Source organism: Peromyscus eremicus, chromosome 5 (genome assembly GCF_949786415.1).
Source record: "Peromyscus eremicus chromosome 5, PerEre_H2_v1, whole genome shotgun sequence".
NCBI classification, from domain to species: Eukaryota; Metazoa; Chordata; class Mammalia; order Rodentia; family Cricetidae; genus Peromyscus; species Peromyscus eremicus.
The window spans coordinates 13,742,894-13,758,117 of NC_081420.1; the positions used below are offsets into that span (position 1 = coordinate 13,742,894).

Sequence of the window (15,224 nt, forward strand, 5' to 3'; positions counted from 1 at the left end):
TATATTTTGGTCATAATTCTTTCCCTGCCTCCAACTCTTTTCAAAATTCTTCCTGACTATCCATCCAACTTCTTATTTTTTATCTTAAGAAAAACAAAACAAAATTAAAACAAATTAAAAGCACAATTTTAAAACATGACTAGTATTTAGAAAAATATCTAATGAGAGATGGAAAGCCTTCAAGGTAAAATTTTACAAAATTATTAAAAGATATATTAAATCATCCCAAACTTAAAATGATACCATTATCTTCATAGTTTAAAAAAAACAATTTTATAATGGTATTAATTATTATAATTGATACATATTCTAATTTAATGAAAATGAGAATTCCATATAATGTTTTAAGATTCAGTATAATCATAAAATTAAAGTGTTTTTCTCCTTGGAATTTGACAGTTATAAAGAAATAAAGGGGAAGAAAATAAAATTATTTTGAAGGATGAACTGGTTAAAGTTCCTCTATATACTATTAGGACTTATGGGATTGGAGAGATGGCTCAATTGTTAAGAGCACTGGTTGCCTTGCAGAGCATGGGGGTTCAATTCCCAGCACCCACATGGTATGTTACAGCCATCTATAACTCAACTTCCTGGGGATCTGATGCCCTCTTCTGGCCTCTGAGGGCACTGCATGCGCATGGTATACAGACATACAGGCAGGCAAACACCCATATACATATTTTTAAAATATATTAGGACCTATAATAAAATCATAATAATTAGTTTTCTGTGGGCAACTGCTGAGAACAGAGACCAGTGGTGGGAAACAGACAATGCAGAAAAAGCTCATTTACACTAACGTCTTCCTCACCAAATTAGTTCAACAGAACTGTAGGGGGAAATTACTAGAGGAACAGTGTGTGTGTGTGTGTGTGTGTGTGTGTGTGTGTGTGTGTGTGTGTGTGTGTGTGTGTGCTTTTCATAGAATAATATCCTGCCAAGATATACAACCGATACTTACATCCAAACTATAGGTTCCTATAAATCAATTAAGAGAAAGTAGGAGAGTGGCCCAAAGCTCAGCTGCACGTAATGAAACAGAAATAAGCAGGCATCAAACATACTAAAAGTTCTTAACTCCATCAGCTAATCCTGCAGTTATGTGAGTGAAATGGAAAAGCCTGGGAAGAGAGGCTGCAAAGCAAAGGACCACAAAATAAGCCCACATGCCAGTGGGAGCCTCTGAATACCTGAACTGGAGCCCTAGACGCACACAAGCGATTAATGGCAACATCCAAGGAGGAAGCGGGTTCGAGGGCATTCACAAAATTAAACAGGGAGGAAGCAAATGACCACCAGCTGTGGAATGAATAGAGAACTTGGGGTGCATTAAAATAATGTAAAACTGCTTAGTACAAATGAAGACGATGTGGCTATCTATAACTAAAGTGCATTATCCTACCATCCCCTGTTGAGTGGAAGATGCCAGGCAGAAAGGAGACACACTATGAGCAAACAAGGCTTCCGAGTTGAGGGATCTAAGCTTAGTGTATCAAGATTCTACTTAAATATGAGGAAGAGACTCCTAAGCCAAGGTGGCTTCCCTGGTGCAGTGGGTAGGTGTGACGATAAAGGGGCACATGGGGCTTCCAGGTGTTGACAGCATTGTGTACTTTTACCCTGGCAGTGTTTGTGCAGTTGTTTGTGTTATATAATGAACTGACATCGCATATATATTTTCCTTATTTTACACTAAAAACAAATATATGAAGAAATAGTAGAGATGAGATCTGGTGAAACAGGTGTGTGTCTGTGTCTGATAGACCTGGCTTGATGGGACAGCGTCAAAATAAGAGAGAAACAAATGGAGAGGTGCAGTCTCTCCTCGGGAGTTCTTGTGCTCTGGAGTCCAGGGGACTTGGAGTTGTTCTGGGTAGCAAAGGGACCTTTTGGTAGGAAGCTTTTTGCCTGCAGCTCTGTTTTCTTCCTTCCCAAGCTCATAATTTTGGCGGAAGCTCTTACCATTTTCACGGCCTCATCAGGAGTTTTGCGGCCTTGCGGACCCCTTGTCCCGAGGCCTCCTGCCCTCAGCTGCAATTATCATTGTGTCAAGTATTCCTTCAGGGAGTCTCAGCTGCCTGAGGCTCTTAGGTCATTAATCCTTCAGTCTATGTCACACTTTCATGGATGTCCTCAGTCAGTGTTCCTCAGACAGGATCCCACCCAAGGCTGAGCTCTGCTGCTGCCTCTGGGCTGTCATGTAAGATCTGCTTCCTCAGATCAGAGTGTGGTGGTATTGTGTTCCCCAAAATATTGTGTACCCTAATAAACTTATCTGGGGTCAGAGAACAGAAAAGCCATTAGGTACTTAGGATAGGCAGTGGCAGCACACGCCTTTAATCCTAGCATTCCAGAGGCAGAAATCCATCAGTTCAAGGATACAGCCAAGCATGGTGACTCACGCCTTTAATCTCAGAAAGCCAGCCTTTAATCCCAGGAAGTGATGGTAGAAAGCAGAAAGGTACATAAGGCGTGAGGACCAGAAACTAGAAGCATTTGGCTGGTTAAGCTTTCAGGCTTTCAAGAAACACAGTTCAACTGAGAGCCATTTGGATATGAGGACACAGAGGCTTCCAGTCTGAGGAAACAAGATCAGCTGAGAAGTTGGCCAGGTGAGGTTAGCTGTGGCTTGTTGTGTCTCTCTGATCTTCCAGTGTTCACCCCAATACTTGGCTCCGGATTAGATTTTATTAATAAGAACTTTTAAGATTCATGCTACACCAGAGGTGACTCGAACCCTGATCTGAGGCCCTTGGTCTCATCACACACACACACACACACACACATACACAGACACACACCATATCACCTCAACACACACCTTGCACTTTCTTGCCTCTGAAGACACCGTGAACCATAAACACAGTCCCCAAAGCCCAATCTTTGTTTTCTATGCTGAGTCCAAATTCAGGTGACATGTCAGGTCATCCAAGAACTCCTCCAGAAACACAGCAGCTCCCTTCTCCGAATGAGCTCCCTTGCTCTCACCTTCAAAGTCACAGACTTTACCCACACATGCTTTCTTGTCTCTCCCCATGTGTGCATGTACGTGCAAGAATGTGTGTACATATGTGTTCATTGGCACTGGGACTGACCAGGGCCTCGTGCATGCTCAGCATGTGTGAGCTCTGTCACCGAGTAGTAGCCTCGCCCTTTTCTGTACCCTCATCCACTAGATGTCAGCCTGTGGACAAGACAGGGCCCTTGTTACTGCAGTGTGTCTAGGATCCCACTGTGCCTGACACATACCTACCCACATAGGTCCGTTGAACAAACTGGCCCCTCTTGTCTGCATCGTGGAAAGTCTCTAGAAAGATTAATATGCTCTATGGCCCAACCTGTCACATTCCTCCTGAGGATGTTGGAAGCAGAGAAGGACACTGTAGGATGGGTTAACTGTGACAACAAGTGTCACCTACTGTGAGTAGAGGGGACACCATGTCTCACAGAATGACTGGAAAAGACCCAAAGAAGACCTGAACACTCTACATTTGCACTTTAATGTCTTTATTCTAAGGTAAATGGCATTTTCACCCTGGGCTAATACGTGAAAGGTTTATTTATATAGGCAGATGCACTGTGAGCTTCATGTGCAAGGAGCCCAGTGCACAGTGTTTCCATTGACGTGATTTTTTTTTCCCTTTAGTTCACAAACACCCAGGGGCCAGACAGAAGCTTAAGCCTGCCAGACAGAGTGAACAAAAACAGTCCTGCAACAGTAGGACACTGGAGAAAAAGAGGACAATTTGTGCCACCTGGTCACCTCTGCCCTCTGCAGGCATGGAAACCAACAGGAATAAGCATGCACCACCACTCTTCAGAAGTGCAGGTGGCCCATCGCTGAAGATGAGGGCTCCCCCAGGAGCCTATGGCCTTGGGTATCACTCCTTGGCATTAGCCAGTGCTGCTTCTTACTCGGTGAGAACAAAGGCTTAAGAGGTTTCTGGGGCCATGTCCATATCCCTGCAACACCTGCTCAGAGACAAAAGGAGACCAGGTATGAAGGCTAGCAGGGGGGAAATGAGATGCTTTATATTCTTTTTCATTAAGTGCTTGTTGCCATGTCTTAGCTACATTTCGCATCTAGTTTCAGTGGATAATGAAGGCACAGATCACCAGGAGTTTGGGATGTGATGTCTAACAGAAGTGGCTGCCTGTGCCTCAAACAGCTGTGAGCCTTGTGCTCCGGAGGTGGCAGCACCAGCCTTGGTGCTGCAACATTTGGTCCAACTCAGCCAACAGAACTCATGACAGAAAGGCTGGCCATGGGATGCTCTGGAGTTGACATCTCAACTCCAGTCTGGCAGCCACAAAGTGAGGCGTGCACCTTCTGGGGCAGGTTCCTGTATCAATGAACCTTTAAGGAGTCCCTTCCACTATTTTCAGTTTCAGTATTCCAGTGCAAGCCGACATGCCCACAGGCATTTCTGTCCATCATTTAAATATTTCAAGCATGAGCTCCACTGCCTTAAATGGACTATGCTCAGGAATGCCATGTTCTCCTTCACTGAGCATCCTCAGAATGTAAAGTGCACACACCTTCACTGAACATGCTCAGAAACGGTTCACCCACTATGAAGCTGTCTGAGTAAAATCCCCATGCTTTCTCTGGAGGAAGCCACTGCCTTCCAAATGATGCCCATGTTCTCCTCTCCTCAGACAGATCATGCATCTCTTTTTATGCCTTGTCTGTTTATTTTGGCTTTGCACTCATCGACATGAGAGCTCTTGGTGTTCAACTACAGTGTCTTCTAAACTATCAAAGTAGCCAGACACAGCAGGTATCAGCAATTCTGTTCTGCGCATTTGATGTGGGGGCTAACCTGGCTGTGGATCCTTCAGGACATAGAAAACCCTTCAGGTTGAATAATAAAGAGGATCCACATGGACAAGGAAAGAAAAACACTCTAGCAAATGGATAAATGAACACAGTGCTTAGTATACTTGGTCTTAGTATCCAAGACCAAGGTCTGTTTCCTCTGCAGAGAACAGCAAGTTCATTTCAGCTTGTTTCCAGGGACTGAAAAGAGGCAGGTATAAAACCTGTCTCCTTCCATTCTGATGCCCTAGGCAATATTAGCAAGGGCTTCTCAGGGGCCACTATGTGCAGTGATGAATTTTGCCTGGGTAGCTCTGCTGCTGTCCCCGGCATCAGGCTCTGGGAGCAGATGGTCAGAATTATGGCGAGGGCCAAAAGGCCTCCCTAGAAAGCCTCTGCTTTCCCCAGGAGCAAACTGCTCACTGCTCCTTAGTTGGTCCAGAGTGTGTCCCTGTGAGAGACAGACATTTGTGGGCTACATGAGGAGGATATATGTCAGAGCTCTAGTGATGGTCTGCACTCCCACTCTCAGGGCAAGGATGTGCAGGTGGCCATGGGAGAGTGTGCTGGGTTTGTGGGCCTGCTGCTTTCCTCTCTTTTCTTAGGTAGGAGTTCAAAGTCACCAACCCAGTGTCCCAGGCAGTGCAGACATCACTGTGGTACAACAAAAGTTCTCAAGCCTAATGGGAAGTATCTCTGTGCATACCAGAGACTAGCCCTCTCTCAGAGACCACCATCCATGCTGAAGCTCTAGGCCATCTGGCCTGTTCCTTGTAGGGCAATAGCACCCAACTTTCTCTTTTCTCAGGCTCTGGTTTCATTGAAGGGAACAGGGCCAAAGACCTGACTCAAGCCCACTCTGACTCCCTGAGCAAGCTGCTCAGCGTCTCTGCCTCTGTTTCCCTTGTGCAACTTACCTGGCAGTTATAATTTTAGAGAGTGATGTATATGTCCCAAGAGAGCATGGCTTCCATTTCATACTGATGGAAGAGCATATGGCCACTCATTGTAATATTGTCTGGTCCTCCACAAAGGTCTGGGGACTGAGGGTCAGAGCGTGGACCTGCTGCCCGGCTCAATAGGTCCACTTTTAGTCCGCAGCAAGGCTGGCCATTATACCTTCCCCTGGGGGTTGTGAGAGGCTGGCCTCAACTACCTCCTGCTTCCCTTCTTTACACTTGGGCCAGTATTAAGTCAAGACCAGACTTCAAAAACTCACCTTCTACCACAGGCCGGCACTTAGTGGACTCAATGTCATCTTCAGCAGTGAGAGTCCCATAGAGTAGACCCCTGCATTTAGCATGGGTGGCCTGCTAACTCAAGGAGCCACTCTCTACCTGAGGGTGCCCAGTCCACACTGCAGACACCTCATTCCTCAGGGCTCCACACAGCACCACTGGCCACAGTCCCAGTCCCATGGCCATCAGTTTCCCTGTAGGCCTGATCCCAAAGATGGCATTGGACACAAAGTAGACTAGTGACAGCTGGCCTCGTGAGGGCTGTTGTGTCCAAGGCCTGGCAGGGCTTTCTTATCTTTCCAAAGCATCGTCTCAGTGATCCAGTCAAAGTGAAAGTCCAGGAACCCCTTGGGTTGGTAGGAAAAATCAGAAGAGCTTGTGGAAGCATGGGGCAGGAGGAGACTACCACAGGGGCCTGGACAAAGGAAGTCGAGAAGACAAAGACACAGATGGTAGCAGCTGTCCGAGGCTGGCCCAGACAAAGAGGCATGGTCTCCACCTGATCACAGGGCTTCTCTTCTCCTTTCCATCCACATCCTGCCTCTCCCTCTCCTGCCCATGACAGGAGCAGATTTCCAAGGCTGCCTCCTCTGAGTGCACCCTGACGCCAGGCACTGCTCTCCTCATGGCGGCCTATGCCCCGCCCCTTCCAACTCTCCTCTTTGGGGGCTTTTGCCCTGCTCTTGCTTGTCCATGGCCTCTGCACCACCCAACACACTCATCCCTTTCCCTCTCCTCAGAAACTAGAATTTCCTCAGGACAGACTGTCCAAACTCCCCAACTAATTCATTCTGTCTCTTTCCTCTCCCCCTCCCCCACTACTTCCCTTTCCCTCTCCTCTCCCCATCCCTTCCTCTACCCCTCCTCCTCTTATGCCCTCCCTGTTTGGACTTACATGATGTTTGTATTTCTGTCAGATGCTGGTCAGTGAGAAGGCTGTTGAGCCTGAAGGGATCAAGCTGGTGAAAACCTGAGCCTTGTAGTGTCTCAGTTCTGTTTCCAGAGGTGACTGTTGGGCTCTGTGGGTTCCCAGTCCCAGAGGCACTTCAGGACCCAGGGGTGGGTGATGCTTCATCGGGTGGACACCATGTGAACCATCTCTCAATGGCTCCAGCACATAGTACTGGGGCCACTGTGAGCCGAAACAGCCAGAACTGTCCGTTCAGGCCCAGCAACTGGAGGAGTGACACAGGGGATTGTCCATAATTCCTGTTGGTATCTAATGGGCATGTAGGCAGACAGCTTCCTGGAGTTCTGTCCTGGATCCTTCCTGTGCTCTCAATCCACACCAGGTCGATCATAGACCCACAGTTCAAGAACCATAGGACTGGACATGTTCCCTTGGAAGAAAATACAAGGAAAGGACTCTGTTGGTGACTTTGACACAGACAGGACTTACAGGGCTGCTCTGCTGTGCCACAGTGCTCCACCTGACTCCTCCCTTTGCTAAACCCTCCTCCCTCCCTCCCTTCCACTCCTAGTCACAACCTCTGCTGTCCACCTCTGGCTCAACTTTCCCAGATTCTACATCAGAAACAACAGGGGGAGGGCACCTTCTAAGGTGAAAGACATCATCATTCATATCCTATGATGGGTACAATCTGCAAAGAGCACATAAAAAGCAAATATAAAATAACATGAAGAGGTATCATGGTGGCCCCGCCTACTTGGCTTCCTGTGGACCCCACTGTCCTCGCCTTTCATTGTAGCCTCTTATCTTGCGGATGTAGTTCTCTTTGGGTCTGGGAGGCAATCGTATGATGTTCTAAGCACATGAACCTGTCTCCTCAAACCCTCCCCACCTGTGGCAGCTGAACTCAGAGTCTGTGGCACAACCTGGGGCTGGTCCCTGGTGAGACTTGGTCCAGGATGCTTCTTGGAAAGACAAATCAATGTCACTTTCATCAGCCCCTGTGGTTCTTCATATCCTAGGGTGATGCCAGGGGAGGATGGATCATCCAGTAGGTTGTCCTGCCAGTATTAATTTCCCCCTGACTGTTGTTTGTGATGTTGGTACCATGGTATTATCCTGCAGGCCTGGATCACAAAGTTCTCTTCTCCAGGCAGCTTCTGCAGCGTTACCCCCTTCCTTTCTCATCCTCCTCCTACAATGAGCTCTTTCCAGATGAGAGGAAAGTCAGAAAAGCAGGTTCGTGTCCCCTTTTCCCCAGGGAAAGAGGTGGAGAGGGCCTGCAGGGGTCACTTCCAAACAGGGCTGCACTGACTTCAATGCTGGTGACAAGTGTCTCAATAGCTTAGACAATGTTGCAATATACTGTATGTTGCTTCACCTCACTAAACTTGCTGTTCCTTGCCAATGTCACAGTTTCCTGGAAGTTGTATCCCATGGTACACAAGGCTTCCACAATGCTAGTGATTAGGATTCTGGGGGCTGTTTCTATGGAGGCTAGTGGTAAACCTTCTTCACAATAATATAGCCACAGATGCCCCTTGAGCTGGCCTATAGTCATCCTGTACTTGAGCAAGTATGCAAGGAGATGTTGCACACTTTTAGACAGGTTTGGTGGAATCTGGGAGTGTATGGCTGCAATCAGCCCATGCAGATCTGAAGGGGTTGATGCTTTATGTGGTATGCAACCAATGACCATATTATAAATCACTATGCCAAGGCACCACATGTAGCTTAAGTTTTCCTGCCTGGCCCACAGTCAGGACAAATCTCTTTCACCTGCCAGTCCCACAGCCTCTCAGACCCGACCAAGTAAACACAGAGACTTATATTGGTTACAAACTGTATGGCCGTGGCAGGCTTCTTGCTAACTGTTCTTACAGCTTAAATTAATCCATTTCCATTAATCTATACCTTGCCACATGGCTCGTGGCTTACCGGTATCTGCCCATGCTGTTTGTCATCGTGGCAGCTGGCAGTGTCTCTCTGACTCAGCCTTCCACTTCCCAGCTTTATTCTCCTCCTTGCCCCGCCTATACTTCCTGCCTAGCCAACGGCCAATCAGTGTTTTATTGATTAATCAGCAACACATTTGCCATACATCCCACAGCACTTCCCCCCCCCCTTTTTTTTTTTTTCAAAAAGGAAGGTTTTAACCTTAACAAAGTAAAATTACATATAATTTGGGAATTTGGGCGTAGCTTCTCTTACTACTTCCTGCTGGAAGGGGGCGCTGTATCTTATGGGGAAACAAAGAAAATTTTAGAATTATGGAATAGTCCATGAGGCTGTATCGTCTGAGCCAGATGCCTTCAAACCATTCTGGATGTTGGATCATCTGGGCCATGGTGTCATTGGAGACCTTCAGGGGGTCTTGGCTGGTCAAACCTGATGTATCTTAATCTGGAACAAATCCATAGCCTTTGGCTTTCTGTGGGAACAAAAGCAGAGTCTCCTTTCCAAAGTAACATATCCTTATATCCAAATTTTGAAGTCAAGGTATCTCTAAAATATACATTTTGCCATAACTCAACAGCTTTTACAATCAAATGTTTTTCTGCAGTTAAAAATCCCAAAGACAACACAATCCAGATTCTCTGTGTAATATCCATTTTTACATGGCTTATTTTTTATACTACCTTAACTGTCTCTTTAATGACTTTATTTTTTAAAACTATGTATTTGTTTCTATAACTGTATATATCACCTTTTTTGTCTCTTTTAAGCCTACGTATATTTTACACACATTGTAAACTATTACATCTGAATCTGTCTTATTGTGAATCTATCACTTTAAACTGCAGCAGCTGTGGCTGCTGGCTCCGCCCACCTCAGCTTCCCAACATGGCTACATTTACCGCCAGCTCTGGGAGCTATCGTGGGTCTATGCTTTTATCCAAGCAGCATGTAGCCCAAAAACCTCTTTTTTTGTTTTGTACCTGCAAAGGCTAAATCCACCATGCAGCTTAATGTGCCACTTGCAGAGGCCTGATTCCCGCCATATTGCAGGTTGAGCACGCACGCCAGGAACCCACCAGTAGCTGAAACCAGCGGCTGCCGCTCATTTGAGAGAGACAATTAGGAACTGTTTTTAGCTCCGTTTTAGAATCTTTTTTCTCAGTTTTTAGGTGGAAACTCTTGCCACCACGTTGGACGCCATTTGTAGCTTAAGTTTTCCTGCCTGGCCCACAGTCAGGACAAATCTCTCTCACCTGCCAGTCCCACAGCCTCTCAGACCCGACCAAGTAAACACAGAGACTTATATTGCTTTCAAACTGTATGGCCATGGCAGGCTTCTTGCTAACTGTTCTTACAGCTTAAATTAATCCATTTCCATTAATCTATACCTTGCCACATGGCTCGTGGCTTACCGGTATCTTCCCATGCTGTTTGTCATCGTGGCAGCTGGCAGTGTCTCTCTGACTCAGCCTTCCACTTCCCAGCTTTATTCTCCTCCTTGCCCCGCCTATACTTCCTGCCTAGCCAACGGCCAATCAGTGTTTTATTGATTAATCAGCAACACATTTGCCATACATCCCACAGCAACCACATGTCAATGGGAAGTCCCTGGTAGCCTCTACCCTCCAGTCAGTGTCTTATGGGCTAAAAAGGAAAGGTGGTCATGTGTCGCGTCCGCCTTGACCAGCAAGGAAGAAGCAACACCAGGCTCTTCTCCAAGCAGTTTATTCAGGAGCCTTGAACAATCTTCTGACCCTGGGGAAAGCCATCTTCTGACTCCGGGGAAAGCCAGCCCATGCCCTTTATAGCCACTGGGCAACCAACCCCATAGTGCCACGTGGACAATGCCAATAGGGTCAGACATACGCAAGCAAGCCAGATTTCACGCCCAAGCCAAATAAGGAGTTGTTTATCCCAGAGAACACCTGCCATCGGAAAGGCGGAAGCCAGACGCTGGCGTGATCTTTGAGGCACGGCCGTGCACGGCTCTCTACAGTCATGGGCCTCCTTTAGCTTTTACTAAAGTCAGTGGCAACTTCTGTAGCCAACCCAAAATCACTGTTTGGCATTTCCTGTCCCACCCACTAGGATATTCTCCAGTTTTATTTCTGGGCGGGCAGTGTATCTTTCATGAACATAATTAATACTGGCACCATCTGGTGGAAAATGAAGCATGCCTCCTCCTACGTATAGCCAATGCCTCTGTGACACTCTCAGGATCCTCCCTGATGCAAATTCCATGATCAAATAAGGCTTTGCTGGTGTGTCAATTAAGAAGAGTTTGATGATAGTTGGATGTTATGGAGAGTCCATGAGGTCCACCTCAGTGGTGATGCTAGAAGCCTTGTTGATGCCCCTGTGCAAGATCTTCACAGCTACCTGCATGTCTGTGTGGATGCAGCAGACATGCTTTCTGCAAACGTGCCATAGGCAAAGATCGTTGAGATCTTGTCATTATCTGGGAGGGTTTCCTTATCAGAGGGGCTGGCCTTGAGCTCCTCCTCCATTGCCAACATGCTAACTTGTGGAGAATGACATCACTGTCCAATGCTAGATCAAACAAACAAATAAAGCAGATCCAGGAGAGGAGTTCATGGCTATAAATTTCTATATCATAAAAACCAAAGTTATCTTGAACAACCAAATGATGCATTTCAAGGTTATGGAAAAGTAAGAACAAACCAAACCCCAGAGCATAGTCAACAAAAAAGAATAGAGGTCAGAGCTAGAATTAATAAAGATGATCAAAATTCATTACATGCATGTATGGAAATGTCACAATAAAATTCCTTTTCTTGTACAGTTAATGTATACTTACGCAAGTTTTAGGATAAAAAAGAAAGCAAAGTAAAAAGATGACAAGCCTAAATAGTTTAGTGGTGGTTCGAATGAGTGTGATGCCCATAGGCTCATACTTCAGCATTTAATCTCTAGTTGGTGGAACTATTTGGGAAGGACTAAGTAAGAGATGTCTCAGTCAGGCTCTGAGGTTTCAAAGTCCAAGCTTTCTGTCTACTTTGTGGATGTAAGCTCTCAGCTGCTACTCCAGTGCCATGCCTGCCTGCCTGCTGCCATGCTCCCTGCCATGACATTCATGGACTCTGACCCTCTGAAACTGTAAGCTCCAAACAAACTCTTCTATAAGCTGCATACATCATGGTGTTTTGTCACAGCAACAGAAAAGTAACTAAGACAGTTTAAAATAAAAGTGCAATAATTAATAAAGAAAAGTGAATATATAAGCATAATTCAAGCCCAAAAGCAAAACCAATAAGTAGATAAAAATTTAAAAGGCCAAAACTGGCCAGGCAAGGTGGTGCATGTCTTTTATCCCATCACTCTAGAAGCAGGACAAATGGATTGCTGGGAGTTCCAGGCCAGCCTGGTCTACATAGTGAGTTTCAGGCTAGCCAGGAACTAGCATCTCAAAAACAACAAGACAAATCAAAAAGACCATGTCAAAATCAATTAACTGGCAAACTTACTAAGTCGAGGTCCAACTGATCGGGAAAGGCCAAGTTTACCAGAACCAACATCCAAGTCCAACTTCTCTCCAACCAGACCACAGCTTTTCTGAGGTATAAGCACAAAACTCAGCTGGAGCCAGAGCCTCGCCTGAGCAGGCATCTATAAGTACTCATGATGGCTCCTTGTGAGGTCACAGAAGGATAGACCAAACATGGCAAGGGATAACCCACACGCCTTTCTTCTTTCTGTCCCCAGGTACCAGTCATTTTCTTGTGGCTGTTCGCACCCTGACAAAAAATGACACAGAGAAGGAAGAGTTTACTTGGCTCAGGCTTTCAGAGGGCAGGGACAGTATGGTGGTGGGCTCAGCTGGTTACATTGTATCAGCAGTCTCCCAGGCCTCCCAGAAACCCAGTATTCCCAGCTAGGCCCCACATTCAAAGATTTCCCAGCTTTCCAAAATAGTGCTACCTACTGGGGACCAATGGTACAAACACATGAGACAGTAAAGGACATTTAACGTCACACCAGAAAAAAAGACCCTTCTCACTTTTTTAATGAAAGCAGTAGTAACCCAGCTAAGGATAGACTCCGGAAGCTTTGTGCTTCCCTGGATTAAACACATTGGCATTTACTAGTTAGGGGGTGAATTAGGAAGGTTCAGTGGACTTGCGATTTGGGCCCCAAAGTTCTATAATAATTTGACTTTTAAAGATCTGGTCATCTCTTCACTCTAAGTACGCAATTCATTTGCATTTAAACTCAGGTCAATGGGTTTAAAGAACAGTAGCCCCTCACTGACACTGCAAGGATCCATGTATACACATCTGGAGGTTCCAGGTCCCTCCACAGCAGGTCCATGTGTGGGGCCTGGAGAGAGGCCACGTCTCTGTCATCCAGGTTTAGAAGCTCCACAGTGAAGGTGCGAGTGGCATGTGCTGGGAAGGAGACCAGGGGCCTGGAGGCTCCATAGGCATAGTCTAGGGCAACCACCAACTTAGTTCTCTGCTCCATACTCTTCTCGGCCACCCCTTCTGCCCAGCCTTAGATCACCTTATGCTTTCCTAGTATGAACTTTAAGAGTTCATTACAGTTCCTGAGGAATCTGATTTTTTTTTTTCCATGTTCAAGCATCCTGGTTATAGAGCACTAAAATGATCCACATGAGATAGTTTTTGATAACCATGCTGATTAAGCCAGTTAAAGGTTTTAAGTCCTTTTTATTGATGGCCAGACCAAGAATGGGCTTAGCCTCTGAAAAGTCTCTTGGTGTTCAAACTCAGGGGTACAGAGTTTTTAAGGGCAAACCCCACAAAGACCATAATTTACACCAAAGTTAGAAAGGGTCAGAGTAACCCTGAAATGCTCATTATTGGCAAAGCATAGTAATTATTTCAGACATAGCATGTCAATTTTCTACTTATATATTTTTAAATTATTTTAGTTTGCTTACTATTTTAGTTAATACATCTGGACCATGGTCAAGGCCATGGAAATCTCAAATGTATTGCTAAGGCAGATGTGCCGGTTGAGGGTGGCGGGGGGTGGCAGGGGTGGCGGGGGAATAGAGGATTGAGAGCTGCCTAAACAAACACAAAATGGAGTCAAAACAAGATGATGTTACTGTAGTCATTTCAGCACCACAACCATCGAGAGAGAGAAAAATTTGAAATTTGAAACAAGCTTTAATTAACTACTAGCCAGGTGGATGAGCTCTGGCCAGGACCATACCCAGGTTCCCAGGAAATAGCCCAGAATCACAGTTTGCAGCGGCTTAAGTGAAAAAAACTCAGGATTCATTGCGTTTCCATCAGGTCCAATCAGGGGCAAGCACACATCCTGACCTTTTTCTGCCTGTGAACCTCCCGCCCACATGTGAACAAGCATATCCAGTGCACATGCTCAAACAAACTTGTTTAGGAGAGTGAAAACATGTGTCTTGTTATCTCCCATAAACAATAGCTTCCAGCATTTCAGTAACTATCTGTCCTTGGGCAAGGGGCTTGCAGATCAGAGGCATTTTTGTTGCATTGATCCCATAGGCATAGTAATTAAAACTTAAAATGTAACTTTGGCTCTCACACTCTCTGGGGGAAATGTCTTCACCTGCACATCAGCAGCAGTAATGGTTGTCGCTAGCCAAGGACGGGAGTATGGACTTGCTGCTCCCCTGGCAGAAGTCCAACACTTCTAGCTTGTCCCTCTGCCCCTATAGGAGTAGAGAAGAGTTCATTGCAGACACATAGTACTCAATACTTTCGCTCTTTTAAGGCTAAATTTATTTGTTCGTGGGTGTTGTGTGTGTGTGTGTGTGTGTGTGTGTGTGTGTGTGTGTGTGTGCTTTTTTGAGACAGGGTCTTTTTGAGACAGAGTTTCTTGGCTGTCCTGGAACTAGCTCTGTAGACCAGGCTGGCTTTGAACTTACAGAGATCAGTCAGGTTCTGCCTCCCAAGTGCTGGGATTAAAGGCATGTGCCAATACCACCCGGCTTGTGCGTGGTTTTAACAGCTGCGTTAAATTGCGGTGAATAGTAGAGGAAGCAACTGATTACAATAGAAGATGCATGCTTCCTACTCTTTGTCCTACCAAACAGCCTGTTACTGGAAAAGACTAAACGTATGTGTGCTGGCGTGGTTGGTAATAGATACAATGCATAATTACACACACGGAGGAGACTGAAGCCAGGACCCAGCAAGGACAAAAGCTGATTGTAGTGGGGGAGGCAGAGAAAACAAGGTCAAGATCAGAGGTATCCGAATGTCAAGTGTTCCCTGCCTGGTCCAGAGCAGGCTCCGGGAAACGCGAGCCCGGAGAGGAAGTAACCGGC

At 46.0% G+C, this 15,224-nt stretch overlaps 1 long non-coding RNA gene across 1 annotated transcript; it reads right to left on the bottom strand.

Annotated features, from left to right (window-relative positions):
• Positions 1-6,356: 6,356 nt before the first annotated feature.
• LOC131910973 (uncharacterized) lies at positions 6,357-12,546 on the bottom strand. The gene is made up of 3 exons (XR_009379271.1): positions 12,415-12,546; positions 6,956-7,400; positions 6,357-6,475 (listed from the first exon to the last, which is right to left on the bottom strand). It is a non-coding gene; the product is annotated as an uncharacterized LOC131910973 (long non-coding RNA).
• Between the last annotated feature and the right edge of the window lie 2,678 nt (positions 12,547-15,224).